This window comes from Nannospalax galili, unplaced genomic scaffold, assembly GCF_000622305.1.
Source record: "Nannospalax galili isolate Female #2095 unplaced genomic scaffold, S.galili_v1.0 scaffold40, whole genome shotgun sequence".
Classification (NCBI taxonomy): Eukaryota; Metazoa; Chordata; class Mammalia; order Rodentia; family Spalacidae; genus Nannospalax; species Nannospalax galili.
The window spans coordinates 2,121,767-2,133,923 of record NW_008347810.1 but is presented as its reverse complement, the minus strand read 5'-3'; the positions used below and the strand labels follow the sequence as shown (position 1 = coordinate 2,133,923).

The window sequence follows — 12,157 nt, the reverse complement described above, 5'->3', positions numbered from 1 at the left end:
TCGCGGGGTGGTCGGGAATAGAGCGAGCAACATTTTCTCTATACCAAATGTTCCACATTGCAGGCATTTAAACTTCTTATGATCTTCTGTAGCTCATACAAACATTCATACACAATGACCAAGAATAAAAAAGCTGAAGTCATGGGGCTGGGAAGGTAGCTCCATTAGTAGAGTGCCTGCTTAGGTTACATGAGGCCCTAGGTTCAATATCCAGCACCACATAAACCAGACACAGTAGCTCAAGATTATAATCCCGGCACTCCAGAGGTGAAGACAAAGGATCCATTCAAGGTCATCCTCAGCTACACAGAAACTAGCTGGGGCTATGAGATGCTATCTCAGAAAAAAGTAAGAACTCACAACACTTTAAAAAAACAAACAAACTGGATGTGGTGGCGCATGCCTTTAATCCCAGCAGGCAGATCTCTGTGAGTTCAAGGCAAGCCTGGTCTATATAGCAAGTTCCAAGCCAGCTGGAGCTACAGGGAGACCCGGTCTCAAAAAGACCAAAAGAAAAAAAAAAGGTAGAAGAGCCTGAGGATATAGATGCTGCAGTTCAAAGACTTGGTTTACTTACTAGCTCGTAACTGGGAAAAGAAAGGTTGACGAAGAGCTGTCTTTCAATTACTCAAGCCAAACTTGGTAATTAACTGCACCAATACTTCATGTTAAATACTGACTGTTAAAGATTCTGCATCTGTTTGTAGTTCAAATTATAATCCCACAGTTACTAATACAATTACTGGTTTCCATTTCAGGCTTTTTTTAGACATGCTACTACAATGAATTAGTGTTTTAACCCTAATTACAGTTTTCCCCTAATAGGTTTAAGTTAACATCTCTAGCCCAATGGAACACCTGCCTCTAAAATGAATTTTTTACAATAGATATTTTTTAAAAATATAGGAGAACTGGGTGTGGTGGTGCATGACTTTAATCCCAGCAGAGGCAGGTCGGTCTCTGTGAGACAGAGGCCAGGCTGGTCTACACAGCGAATTCCAGGCCAGCCTGGGCGACAGGAGACCCTGTCTCAAACAAAAGAAAAAAGAAAAGAAAAAATCCTGCATATCAAGAAACAAAGATTAAAATATAGACAGTTTTGTGTTCTCAGTTTATCTACAACCTAGTAAAAGAAACAGGACATAAACCAAAATAAAAGCACTACAGAAAAGTGATAAAGGATGTCAAAACAGTTTGGAATAAAGCTCAGAAGTTAGTACAACACATGCTTATCACGTGAGTCCCTGGTTTCAATCTCCAGGACATACACATGCATGCACGTAAACTCATATACACACAGACACAAAGAATCTACAGAGAAAAAAACCCTAGGGTATAGACCATGTTCTTCTTCGGACACATGCATGCTCATACACAGAAGTGGGGTTTACTACATGTAAAATTAAGTGATAGTTGAAGAAGGTCTCAGACATTCGACAGGAAAAGACAGGTCTCTGGGGGCTTTTTTCCTTTGGCTGCTTGTGCTTTTTGTTTTGTCTGGAAATCGTTCCCTAATCCAAGGTTATAGAATTTTACTCCTTTTTCCTTTTGTGTTACAGATTTACTTCTTAAGTTAGGCCTCTGATTCATCTTTAAATTTTTATATATTGTACTGTGAGATTCCAACTCCATTGTGTTGTATGTGAATATGCAGTTTTCTCAGCTGATCTGCTGAAAAGACTGGTTTTCCAGTGTTTGGCTCAAACTCAGGACCTCATGAATGTTAGGCATGTACTTACTTTTCTACTGCTGTTAGCTACCATGTGGGTGCTGGGAACAGAACCCACGTCCTCTGGAAGAGCAGCAAGTATTCTTTTTTTTTTTTTTTAAATAGTTTACTTATTATTTTTATTTTATGTGTGAGTGTATTGCCTGCATGTATGTGACTGCACCCATGTTGTGCAATGACACGGAGGTTAGAAGAGGACTTCTGATTCCCCTAGAACTGGAGTTAAGGACAGTTTGTAGCCACCATGTGGGTGCTGGGAATTGAACCCAGGTCCTCTGCAAGAGCAGTCAGTGCTCCCAACCGCTGAGTCATCTCTCCAGCCCTGCAGCAAGTACTCTTAACCGATGAGTTAACAACAGTCCTTAATTCTGGTTCCAGAGGATTCAATACCCTTTTCTGACCTTCACAGGCACATGGTACACTTGCAGGTGAAACACTCACACACATAAAAATAAATAAAATCTTAAAAAAGAAAAAAAGATGTTAGGTGTGATAGCATACAATTTTCAGTCTTAGCACTTGGGAGGTAGAGTCAGGCGATCTCTGTGGGATGAAGGCTAGCCTATGCTACATAGCAAGTTCCAGGCCAACTGGGGCTACATGGTGAGCCTGTGTCAACAAAACAAAAAACAGAACAAAACAAAATAAAACAAAAAGACATTATCAAGAAAGCAAAAAGCACTGGAGGACGTTTGGGGTATAAATGAGACTCTACAGGCCTTATTATATATAATAAAGTATATTAAACTATGCAGGAGGCAAAAGGAAGAGGTGTGGATAACAGAGGGGATCTAAACACCACCAGATTACATCGTATGAAACATTGCAAAACTTCAATGGAAAAATAATAAAAGAAAGAGCACAAACAAGAAACAATATTGGGAAAGAATCCAGTGCCCAAAATGCATAAAGAATTCTTTAAAATTCTACAATATCTGCCTGTAGGTCTAGTTCTAGGGGATATATGGTACACTTACATACATGCAGGCAAAATACATACATAAAAATAAACCATAAAAACAATAATGAGAGATCACTTCACACCTAACTGGTTGGCTAGACTAAAAACTTTGAGGATGTAGCTCAGCAGGTGGAGTGCTTTCAGAGCATGGATGAGTCCTGGGTTTGATCCTCAGAACCACATAAACTGGGCATGCAGGCACACACCTGTAACCCCTGCATACTCAGGAGGTAGAAGCAGGAGGATCAGAAGTTAATACACCTAACACACAGACAAGATGCCCCCTCCCCAAGACAATAATTACAAGTGTTAGTGACCACAGAGTGGAAACCAGATCTGTCCCACACTGCTGAGAGAAATGTAAAAGAGGGGCTTGGGGGACAGTTCAGGCAGCAAAGTGTTTGTCTTGCAAGGATCAGGACCTGAGTTCAATTCCCAGAACACACAGACACACAGACAAAAGCTGGAGGTAATGACAGGTGGATCCCTGAGCTCACTGTCCAGCCAGAGTAGCCTACTTGGCAAGTTCCAGACCACGAGATACCCCGTCTCAAAAAACAAAGACCGGTGGCTCCTGAGGAATGACACCCCAGGTTGTTGTCTGGTCCATGCACACACATTACAGTCCCAACACACAAAATAAATGTAAAAGACCTGGGAGTTCTTCAAAGGGTTAAATATTGGCCCAGAGACCCTGTCACCAAGAAATAAGGTGAAAAGCAATAAAGGAAAATACTCAATGTCCTGCACTGGCCCCAGCATTAAGACTGTTGATATGCACACCTGCACACTCATGTGCATGTACCACATACATACTAAGAAATCCTGCAGTATCCATCTTACGTCACAACACAGACAAACCTAAGAACATTATGCTCATTGAAAGAAGCCATTTGTATGAAACATTCAGAATAACAGAAAATGAGAGATGGGAGTCACTCCAGGGAGAGCACTAAAGGGTCTCCTACAGAAACGGGGTGTCTTCCGTGGGATGCAGAAAATATTCTGCAACTAAAGTAGTGGTGATATTTCCATTATTTTGCAAATAAGCTAAAAATCACCCAAACTGTATACTTTAAAGGGGTGAAATTTATGGTATGTGAATTAGAGCTCCATAAGTAATAACAGTAAGTGGCAAACCACAAATTGTAGGTCATTGTTTTCCAATCTTTGTCCTAGGCACAAAATCCAAAGAATCCTTAAGTAAGCAAAGCAAGAATTCTGGGTTCTAGTTCTAGTTTCAACTCTACCACAATCTGTCTAGGTAGCCTCAGACAGGCCCCTCAGTCAGGTAGTTATCAGAAAGAGTGATTCTCAGCATTAGGAATACTGAGGGACTGCTAAGAAATGTCAATTCCTGGACCACATCCTAGACACAGGGAATCAGAAATTCTGGTCGGGGCCAACAATCATGCCTGTCAGGTGACTGGTGTGTGCTCATTCATCAAACTCAACCTCTCCAGTCCTCAATTTCCTCATCCACAAGCTGAACTACTTGTGCTGGATGATTGGGGTGACCTTTGACTCTAACCACATTAATAAAAGTATGGCCAGCTGTGTTCAGTCTTTTAGAAGTTCTCAAAGATTAAAGAACTTCACACAAAGCTTCCATCAAGTACAAATTAATATTCAAAACTTTTAATCACAGCTGTCCTCTGAACTCCACACGCATGCCATGGCATACACACACATACACCAAAATAAATGCAAAAAAAGAGAAAAGGAAGGCCTAATAGAGGTGTGCACAATCCAACTTGTAGGGGTTTGTCTAGTTTGGAGTTTTTGGTTGAAACAGGGTCTTGCTATGTAGTCAAGCTGTACAAACTAGCTATGTACAGTCTAGGCTGGCCTTCAATTCACGAACCTCATGCTTCAGCCTCCTGAGTGCCAGATTATGATGTGCATCACCAAGCCAGCTAACATTCATGACTTTGTAAGATCCAAAGAGTCTAGGGCCAAAGTGATAAATATACCTTCACTCAAACCAATTCTCTTTTAGAAGAGACTGCAGAGAGAAAAGCATGGTCTCCACTATGTTTCTGTGCTAGCAGGAATGACTCCCTCCCTCATTCCCATCTCCACAGCATACTATTCTTATTTATCTCTCTCTAAATTAGCATCTTCCCACCTGCCTGGCCAAGGCCAAAATGACAAAAGCAGGGTCAGATTCTGGACTGACCACCAGAATAAAGCTGATGTAAAGTTAAACCTGGAGGGTTCATGTTAAAATGATATGGAAGTATGAGAGCAGAGACTATTATGCGAATAAATCAAAAGAAGCTAAAGTGAGAACCAAGAAGTCAGGGAAAGGAGGTGTGAATAACCCTAGTGCATATATGGTTAGTGTTCCCCCAAATTTATGCCTACCTGGAACCTTGGAATGTGACCTTATCTGGCAATAGGTACTAGGCAGATCTAACTAAGGACTGAGATGAGACCATGTTAGACTAGGGTGAAGCTGAAATCCAGTAAGTAGTGTTTGCATCCCAAAGGAGACAACACAGAAATACAGCAGAGAAGAGCAAATGAAACAGAGGCTGGGGCTCTTCCTCAGGCTGAGCAGCCAGGGGAAACTCAGAGGCAAAGGTGGCTTCTCTTTTAAAGCCTTCTGAGGAGCACATGGCGCTCTGCTGACTTCTGTTTGAAACTCTGGGCCTGAGTAACTGTGGTAGCAAGTTTTGTCAAATTAAGCCCTATAGTTCATGGTTATTTGTTACGTCAGGCCTAAGAAAATTAAATACTTGGTGACTGCTATTTCTTTGCAAATCTTGCCCTTAATCGCTTATCTGTTTAACAAATACTGTTAGAAGACATCCTATACGTTCTAGCCCTGAGAACACTGTATTAAAAAAAATAATTCCCTGTGCTCCTGAGTTTTATAGTATGCAGTATTAAAAACAAAACAAAACAAAGCAAAGCAGAGCAAAACAAAACAAAACAAAACCTTCCTTTTTTTGGACTTCATATACTGGTGAACTATTCACCTTGACACTCTGAGCCATCTCACCAGCCCCATCAAGCTAGTCTTGCTCATGAACTTTATTTTCATGCTTAAACTAGTTGAAGAGTTTTCAATCTGTAAAGTTAAAAGATTCCCACATAACATTCTATAACTGTTCTTTATTACAGAAAGACTAGTTTGCTAGGAATTTTTCTAAAGAGCACATTTTATCTTTGAATATTTAAATATCATATTTGGTAACCAACTGTGCTAATAGTCTGCCTGAATCATTGATAGATGCTAAATCTATTTGTGAAAATATGTTGAGGAAAAGATTATCTTCATTAATATCAAAGTATCTTCCTACAAAATACTTTTCAAGGTCACTCTTGGTCTACATAGTGAGTTCCAGGCTAGCTGGGGCTAAAAAAGAAAAAAAACAAAACTTTTAAATTATTTTAAATATTAAATATAAGCATTTAATATTTTAATATGTAGCATTTAATATTTAGTCATAATTATTAGGCACTATCTTAACCAAGAGATAAAATACAGCATCACCAATACTGGAACAAGAATTAAAACCATACGTGTACCTGACAGAATGCACCAAGACAAACAACAATACAAAGAGTCATCTGATAAACCAAAGATTGAGACCAGATTGAGGCCAGCCCGAGACTCTGTCTCAAATACAAACAACTAACCACCCCAACCAAGGGACAGTCTACAAAGTAATTAGCCTGTATTCTTAAGATGTATCAAGGTCATGGAAGACAAGACTAATCCAGATAAAGGACTAATCCAGACTGGAGGAGAGTAAGGACACATGACAAGAAAATGTAACATGTAATCCTGGATTGGAACCTAGGCAGACAAAGGACATTAGGTTAGCTAAAGGAAATAGTATTGGTGTTGGTAGATTAGATGGTGACATTAGATAGCTGTTAACTTCTGGATTGATGGCTATATTGTGATTATGTGGGAATGCCATTGTTCTTAAAAATACACAGTGAAGGAAAAGCCAGTAAGATGGCTCAGTGGGTACAGGTGCTTGCTACCAAGGCTGATGACCTGAGTTTGATCCCTGGGACTGACATGATGGAGGGAGAGAACCCATGAAACCCAGTTATTCTCTGGCCTCCACATGAGTGTATTCACACTCATACACACACAAAATAAACATGTAATTTTTTAAAAAATCCACACTTGCCGGGCATGGTGGCACACACCTTTAATCGCAGCACTTGGAAGGCAGAGGCAGGAGGATCTCTATGAGTTCAAGGCCAGCCTGGTCTACATAGTGAGTTCCAGGCCAGCTGGGCCTACAGGGAGACCCTGTCTCAAAAAGACCCCCCCCCCCAAAAAAAAATCCACACTGAAGTGTAAGGTAGTAATGAGACAATATGCCCAAACTGGCCTCCAACTCCTCAAACTCACTATGTAGTGACAGTTTATGACTCTGAACAGGAATATACCACCTTGCTTGGTTTTATGTGGTGCTGGGCTTTCTACATGCTAGGTGGTAAGTACTCCACGAACTGAGCTGCATTCCCAGCCTCAGCAACTTATTCTTCAACAGTTCAGAAACATTAACAATTGTTAATGTGTAATCTGGGTGAAAGATACATGGAACTTTGAATGTTTTTTTCAGTAACTTTTGTATGTGAAATAATTTTAAAGAAAAGGTTAAAAGCTGAGTATGGTGGTGCACGCATTTAGTCCCAGCACTTGGGAGGCAGAGGTAGGTGGGTCTACATAGAGAGTTCCAGGCCAGCTGGGGCTCCAGGGAGATCCTGTCTCAAAAAGAAAAGAAAAGAAAAAGAAAAGGCTAAACAAACTTAAAACAGAGCAGTAAAGGTCCATAATCTATTAAATAAATCTGAGTCCACACACAAACGGGCAGGGATAAAGTAATAATAAAAGAGACAGCAGAGTTTAAAAAACTATACCATAGTGGTGTCTGGTTCATACAAGAATCACTAACTGCTAAAAATACTAGGTGACAGGGCTAGAGAAATGGCTCAGCAGTTAAGAGCACTGACTGCTCTTGCAGAGGACCCAGATTTGATTCCCAGCACCCATATGGCAGCTAACAACTGTCCATAATTCCAGTTCTGGGGGATCCAACATCTTCTGACCTCCACAAGCACTGCACGAAAGGGGACAGAGAAATGGCTCACCTGTTAAGAGCACTGGGTGCTCTTGCAGAGGACCCAGGTGCAATTCCCTGCACCCACACAGCAACTAACAACTGTCTGTAACTCCAGTTCCAGAAGATCCAACACCCTCTTCTGGCCTCTGCAGAGCATTGCATACACGTGGTGCACTCACATACATGCAGGCAAAACACTCATACACATAAAATAGAACTAATAAAATAAAAATTTTAAAAGTTTGATGAAGAACAATTTCCATAGACTCAAAGTATTTGCACATGTGCTGCTCTTTTTGTTTGTTTGCTTTTCTGACAGGGTGCCGTAAGTAACCCACGCTGGCTGCCAACTTGCTGCAGTCTTGTAACCATGTACCACCACACTGGGCCTCACCCTGCTTTTGTTTTTTAATGACAAAGAGAAAATAAATGTAGTGAAGAAACCTGTTAGAGATCACCTTAAGTGGGCTAAGTTAATAATGGGACAAATGGCATCACAAAAAGTTCTTCCATGGGTTGGAGAGATGACTTGCAGTTAAGAGCACCGGCTGCTCTTCCACAAGACCTGAATTCAGTTCCTAGCACCCACACTGGGCAACTTACAACTGCCTGTAACTCTAGCTCCAGAGCATCTGATAACCTCTTCTGGTCTCTGCAGGCACCTGTATACACATGGCATACATACAAACACCCCCCCCACACACACACAAATAAAAATAAATTAAAGAAACAAGTTCTTCCACATAGAAAGCGATGTGCCAGCTAAATGCATGCAGGCTGCAGGAAGAAGGGATGGTTACGAAGGATGTTACTGGGACAAACTGGCAAAGTCTACACATGGACTACAGTAGATAATACTAAAGGTCCTCAACTTGGTAACTGCTCCGTGGTTATATAAGACACTGTCTTTACATTTTTTAAAACATTCAGTTTATGTATAGCTTATGTGAGTTATACAGCACATAGAAGATCCTACTAATGTGTATGGAAGTAAAGACTCCTATTTGCAACTTACCCTTAAGGGTACAGCCAGCATAAAGTTAAGACAGAGATAAACAAATCTAGATAAAGAGTATTCAGGAATCTGCATTATTCTTGAAACTTTTCTATAAATTTGGAAATATTAAAAGTTAAAAATGTTATAAAAATAAATAGGATGTATCTTCGCTGTAGAATTTCAAGTCATTTCATTCCCTTTTAAACATTAGCATTGAATTTTTTTGCAACACAAATTTAACATTTTCATAGAAAACTGACTTCATGAAATCCAGTATAGGACTTCTTCAACATATATATATATTTTTTTTAAAAATATTTTATTATTTTTATTTTATGTGTATGAGTGTTATACCTGCATGTAAGTAAGTGCACCCATGTCGTGCATTGCCCGAGGACAGAAGAGGCTGTTGGATCCCCTGGAACTGGAGTTATGGACAGTTATTAGCAGCCATGTTGGTGCTGGGATTTGAACCCGGGTCTTCTGAAAGAACAATGTTCTCAACTGCTGAGCCATCTCTCCAGCCCCGATTTCTTCAATATTAATTTCAAATTATTATACATGCTATAACTATAAGCATATCCAATGAATTCTTTAAAAGAATTTTAACCATTAAATTGCCACTCGTCAGACTGGCTAGCTCTGAGTTTGGTCATGGAACCAATGGAGTTAACGTTTCACAATTAGAGACCTTTAATTTTTATGTGAACAACTCTAAAAATAAATGAGCGTGATATCACAGACGCTCCTGGTATTTTTAACCTGGTCTTTTCTTCACATTTTCACTCTTCTCTTTAGTCTACAGGACCTGCTTACACTGAAGCCATTTCTTGTCTAGCCTGGTCCAAAGTTGTAGTTATGGAGAGTTATAAAGTAGCACACACCTCCCTGATTCACAGAGCCAACAAAGGTTTGGTTGTAAATATGTTCTAAAGCCAGGACTGGAGGCTCACACTTGTAATCTCAGCACTTAAAGAGGCTAAATCAGGAGTTCCAGGCCAGTCTGAGCTACAACACATCAGAACAAAGACCCTATCTCAAAACAAAAACGAAAGAAAAAGTAAATGAACAAAACCAAGAAAACTCAATCCCTACCCAAAGTTCTGTTGTTTAAATTCCATTCAGCAAAGCCAGTCCCATTTTTATTGGGATGAATGAGAGTCCTTCAACCTTTTAAATAACTCCATACTGGACTTAGCAGGCAGAGAAGAACATGAAAAGAAAATCACTTTTTAAAATCGACGATGAGACTGGGGAGATAGTAAACTGCATAAGGACTCAAGTTCGACCCCAGAGTCCATGTTTGAAAAACAACAATAACAAAAAGCCAGGTGTGGTGCACATGCCTTTAGTCCCAGCACTCTGGAAAGCAGAGGCAGGTGGACCACTGTGAGTGTGAGGTCAGTCTGGTCTACACAGTGAGTTCTAGATCAGTCAGAGGTACATGGTTGAGACCCTGTCTCGAAAAAAGGGGGAAGAGGGTGAACAGCACCTAAAGTTGTCCTTTGGCCTCCACAAGCATTTGCACACACATGTATATACACACACAAGAGCTGATGCTCCTCTCAGCTGGGTGTCATGGCAGGAAACACCTGGAATCCTTAGCTTCTGAGAGGAAGCAGGAGGATCAGAAGTTTGAAGCTAGTGTGGTTTACACAATGAGTTACAGGCCAGCACAGATAGACTATCTGAAAAATCAAACAAAAAGCTGAACGTAGATTATCCTGTCCTACAAGCAGCCTGAGTACATGAGACCCTGTCTAAAAAGCTGAGAGAGAGAGAGAGAGAGAGAGAGAGAGAGAGAGAGAGAGAAAATAGGAATGAGAATAGAGAATGGATCACTTAAAGGTAGGAGGAGCCAATGCAAAGATTTATTTGAGGTTTATCAGAGAAGCTGGAGGATTGATGTAAATCCTTAGACTACACTTGGTTAGAGAGAGACAAGATACAACAAAAACCTAGCCCTCATCTACAACTGTATCACCTTGAACACATCTATCTGTGGACCTCATCTCCCAAGTTAGAAGGGTTAGATGTAGCTGTACCTGAGGAACATAAGTTAGCCCAATGTTTCATTATTCAGCCCTTCATTCATTTGTTCATTCTGAGGCTGGTCTCAAACTCTGGGGTTCAAAGCAACCTGCCTGTCCCAGCCTCCTCAGGAGCTTGGACCACAGGCCTCACCCAATGACCCATTGTAAAGAACACTTAATAATGTTTCTGATTACTTTCTAAAAATTTATTTTCTGTTTATTCCTCCAATTTCAATTTTAAGCCGCATTTATATATTACCTAAGCTTCAAACAGATACATCAGTAAATAAAATATGAAAACAAAAACCTCTCGGTGTGGAAACAGCAGAACTACCAAGTAAATCATAACCTACACTTAATACAGCAATATCTGATAAGGGACTGAGTTGATTGGATGTGTGTCTGTCCAGCACACGCAAGGCTCTTGGTGTGGTCCCCAGACCACAAAAACAAAACAAAATTTGCAGCTAACTCTCCAAATTAATCTCGGATCCCTGTATGCTTTATGTTGCTATTTCTCTTAGCGAAATCGACTAGTCCGCAACCTGCTCTGAAACGGGAACTCCGCTTGAAAGCTCTGATTGCGCATTGCCTCTGCAAGGATCCCGAACTCTTCTCTGGTATCCAATACTCAGTTACCTGAGTAGTTAACAATTTTAACATGTTCCAGAGATGGAAACTCAAAGACGACAAATTCAAGATAAAGGGGAAATTCTGTAGGTTTTGTAAGCAGAAAAGATGGCCTAATCACTGGGCCGCCATAGGAACTGTACCAGCAACACTTGGTCATACAAAGTCAGTCTTCCGCATGCAACCTTTGCCCAGTAAGCAGCAGCAAGAGCCCGTCTCACTACTGTTACTCTTAATGGTACCTACCCAGTATCTCCCAATCCGTGGAGGAAAATAACCTAAAAGAGAATAAGAAAAAATAAGCAATGCCTAAAGAAACCCACACAGAACTGTTAACACAGTAGCTTTGGTTAAGGTGGAAAATGGAAAGAAAGTTCTTAAAGTCGACAACAGGGCTGCGAAGCGCAGTATTTGGCAAACTAATCTGCATACTCGTCTTTTTCAAAGAAAAGTATGAATCAACTTTCGCTTTAACTCTCAGGCTACGTCGATTGTTACCTTAGAGGTCCCACCAAAGCATTCTCGTGTGCAAATCAGTCTAAGAAAATCCGTCTTAAAAAGTTAAAAGTGAAACGTCTCATCTGCTCAGACCACATCAAACTTCACAGGAGCGCACCGCAGAGCACCACGCGGCCCGAACGCAGCTCTGCGGCCGGCGAGCGCGTGTCCCCGCGGCCGCCCGGTCCCGCTGCGCACCGAAGCGCCTCGCCC

At 40.9% G+C, this 12,157-nt stretch overlaps 1 protein-coding gene across 1 annotated transcript in view; it reads right to left on the bottom strand.

The window, feature by feature from the left end:
- Nucleotides 1–11,724, bottom strand: part of Lypla1 (lysophospholipase 1) — a 49,731-nt gene extending 38,007 nt beyond the window's left edge. The window contains exon 1 of the mRNA XM_008844410.3: nt 11,693–11,724. The gene's annotated coding sequence lies outside the window, so the exon portion shown is untranslated. The remainder of the gene's footprint in view (nt 1–11,692) is intronic.
- Between the last annotated feature and the right edge of the window lie 433 nt (nt 11,725–12,157).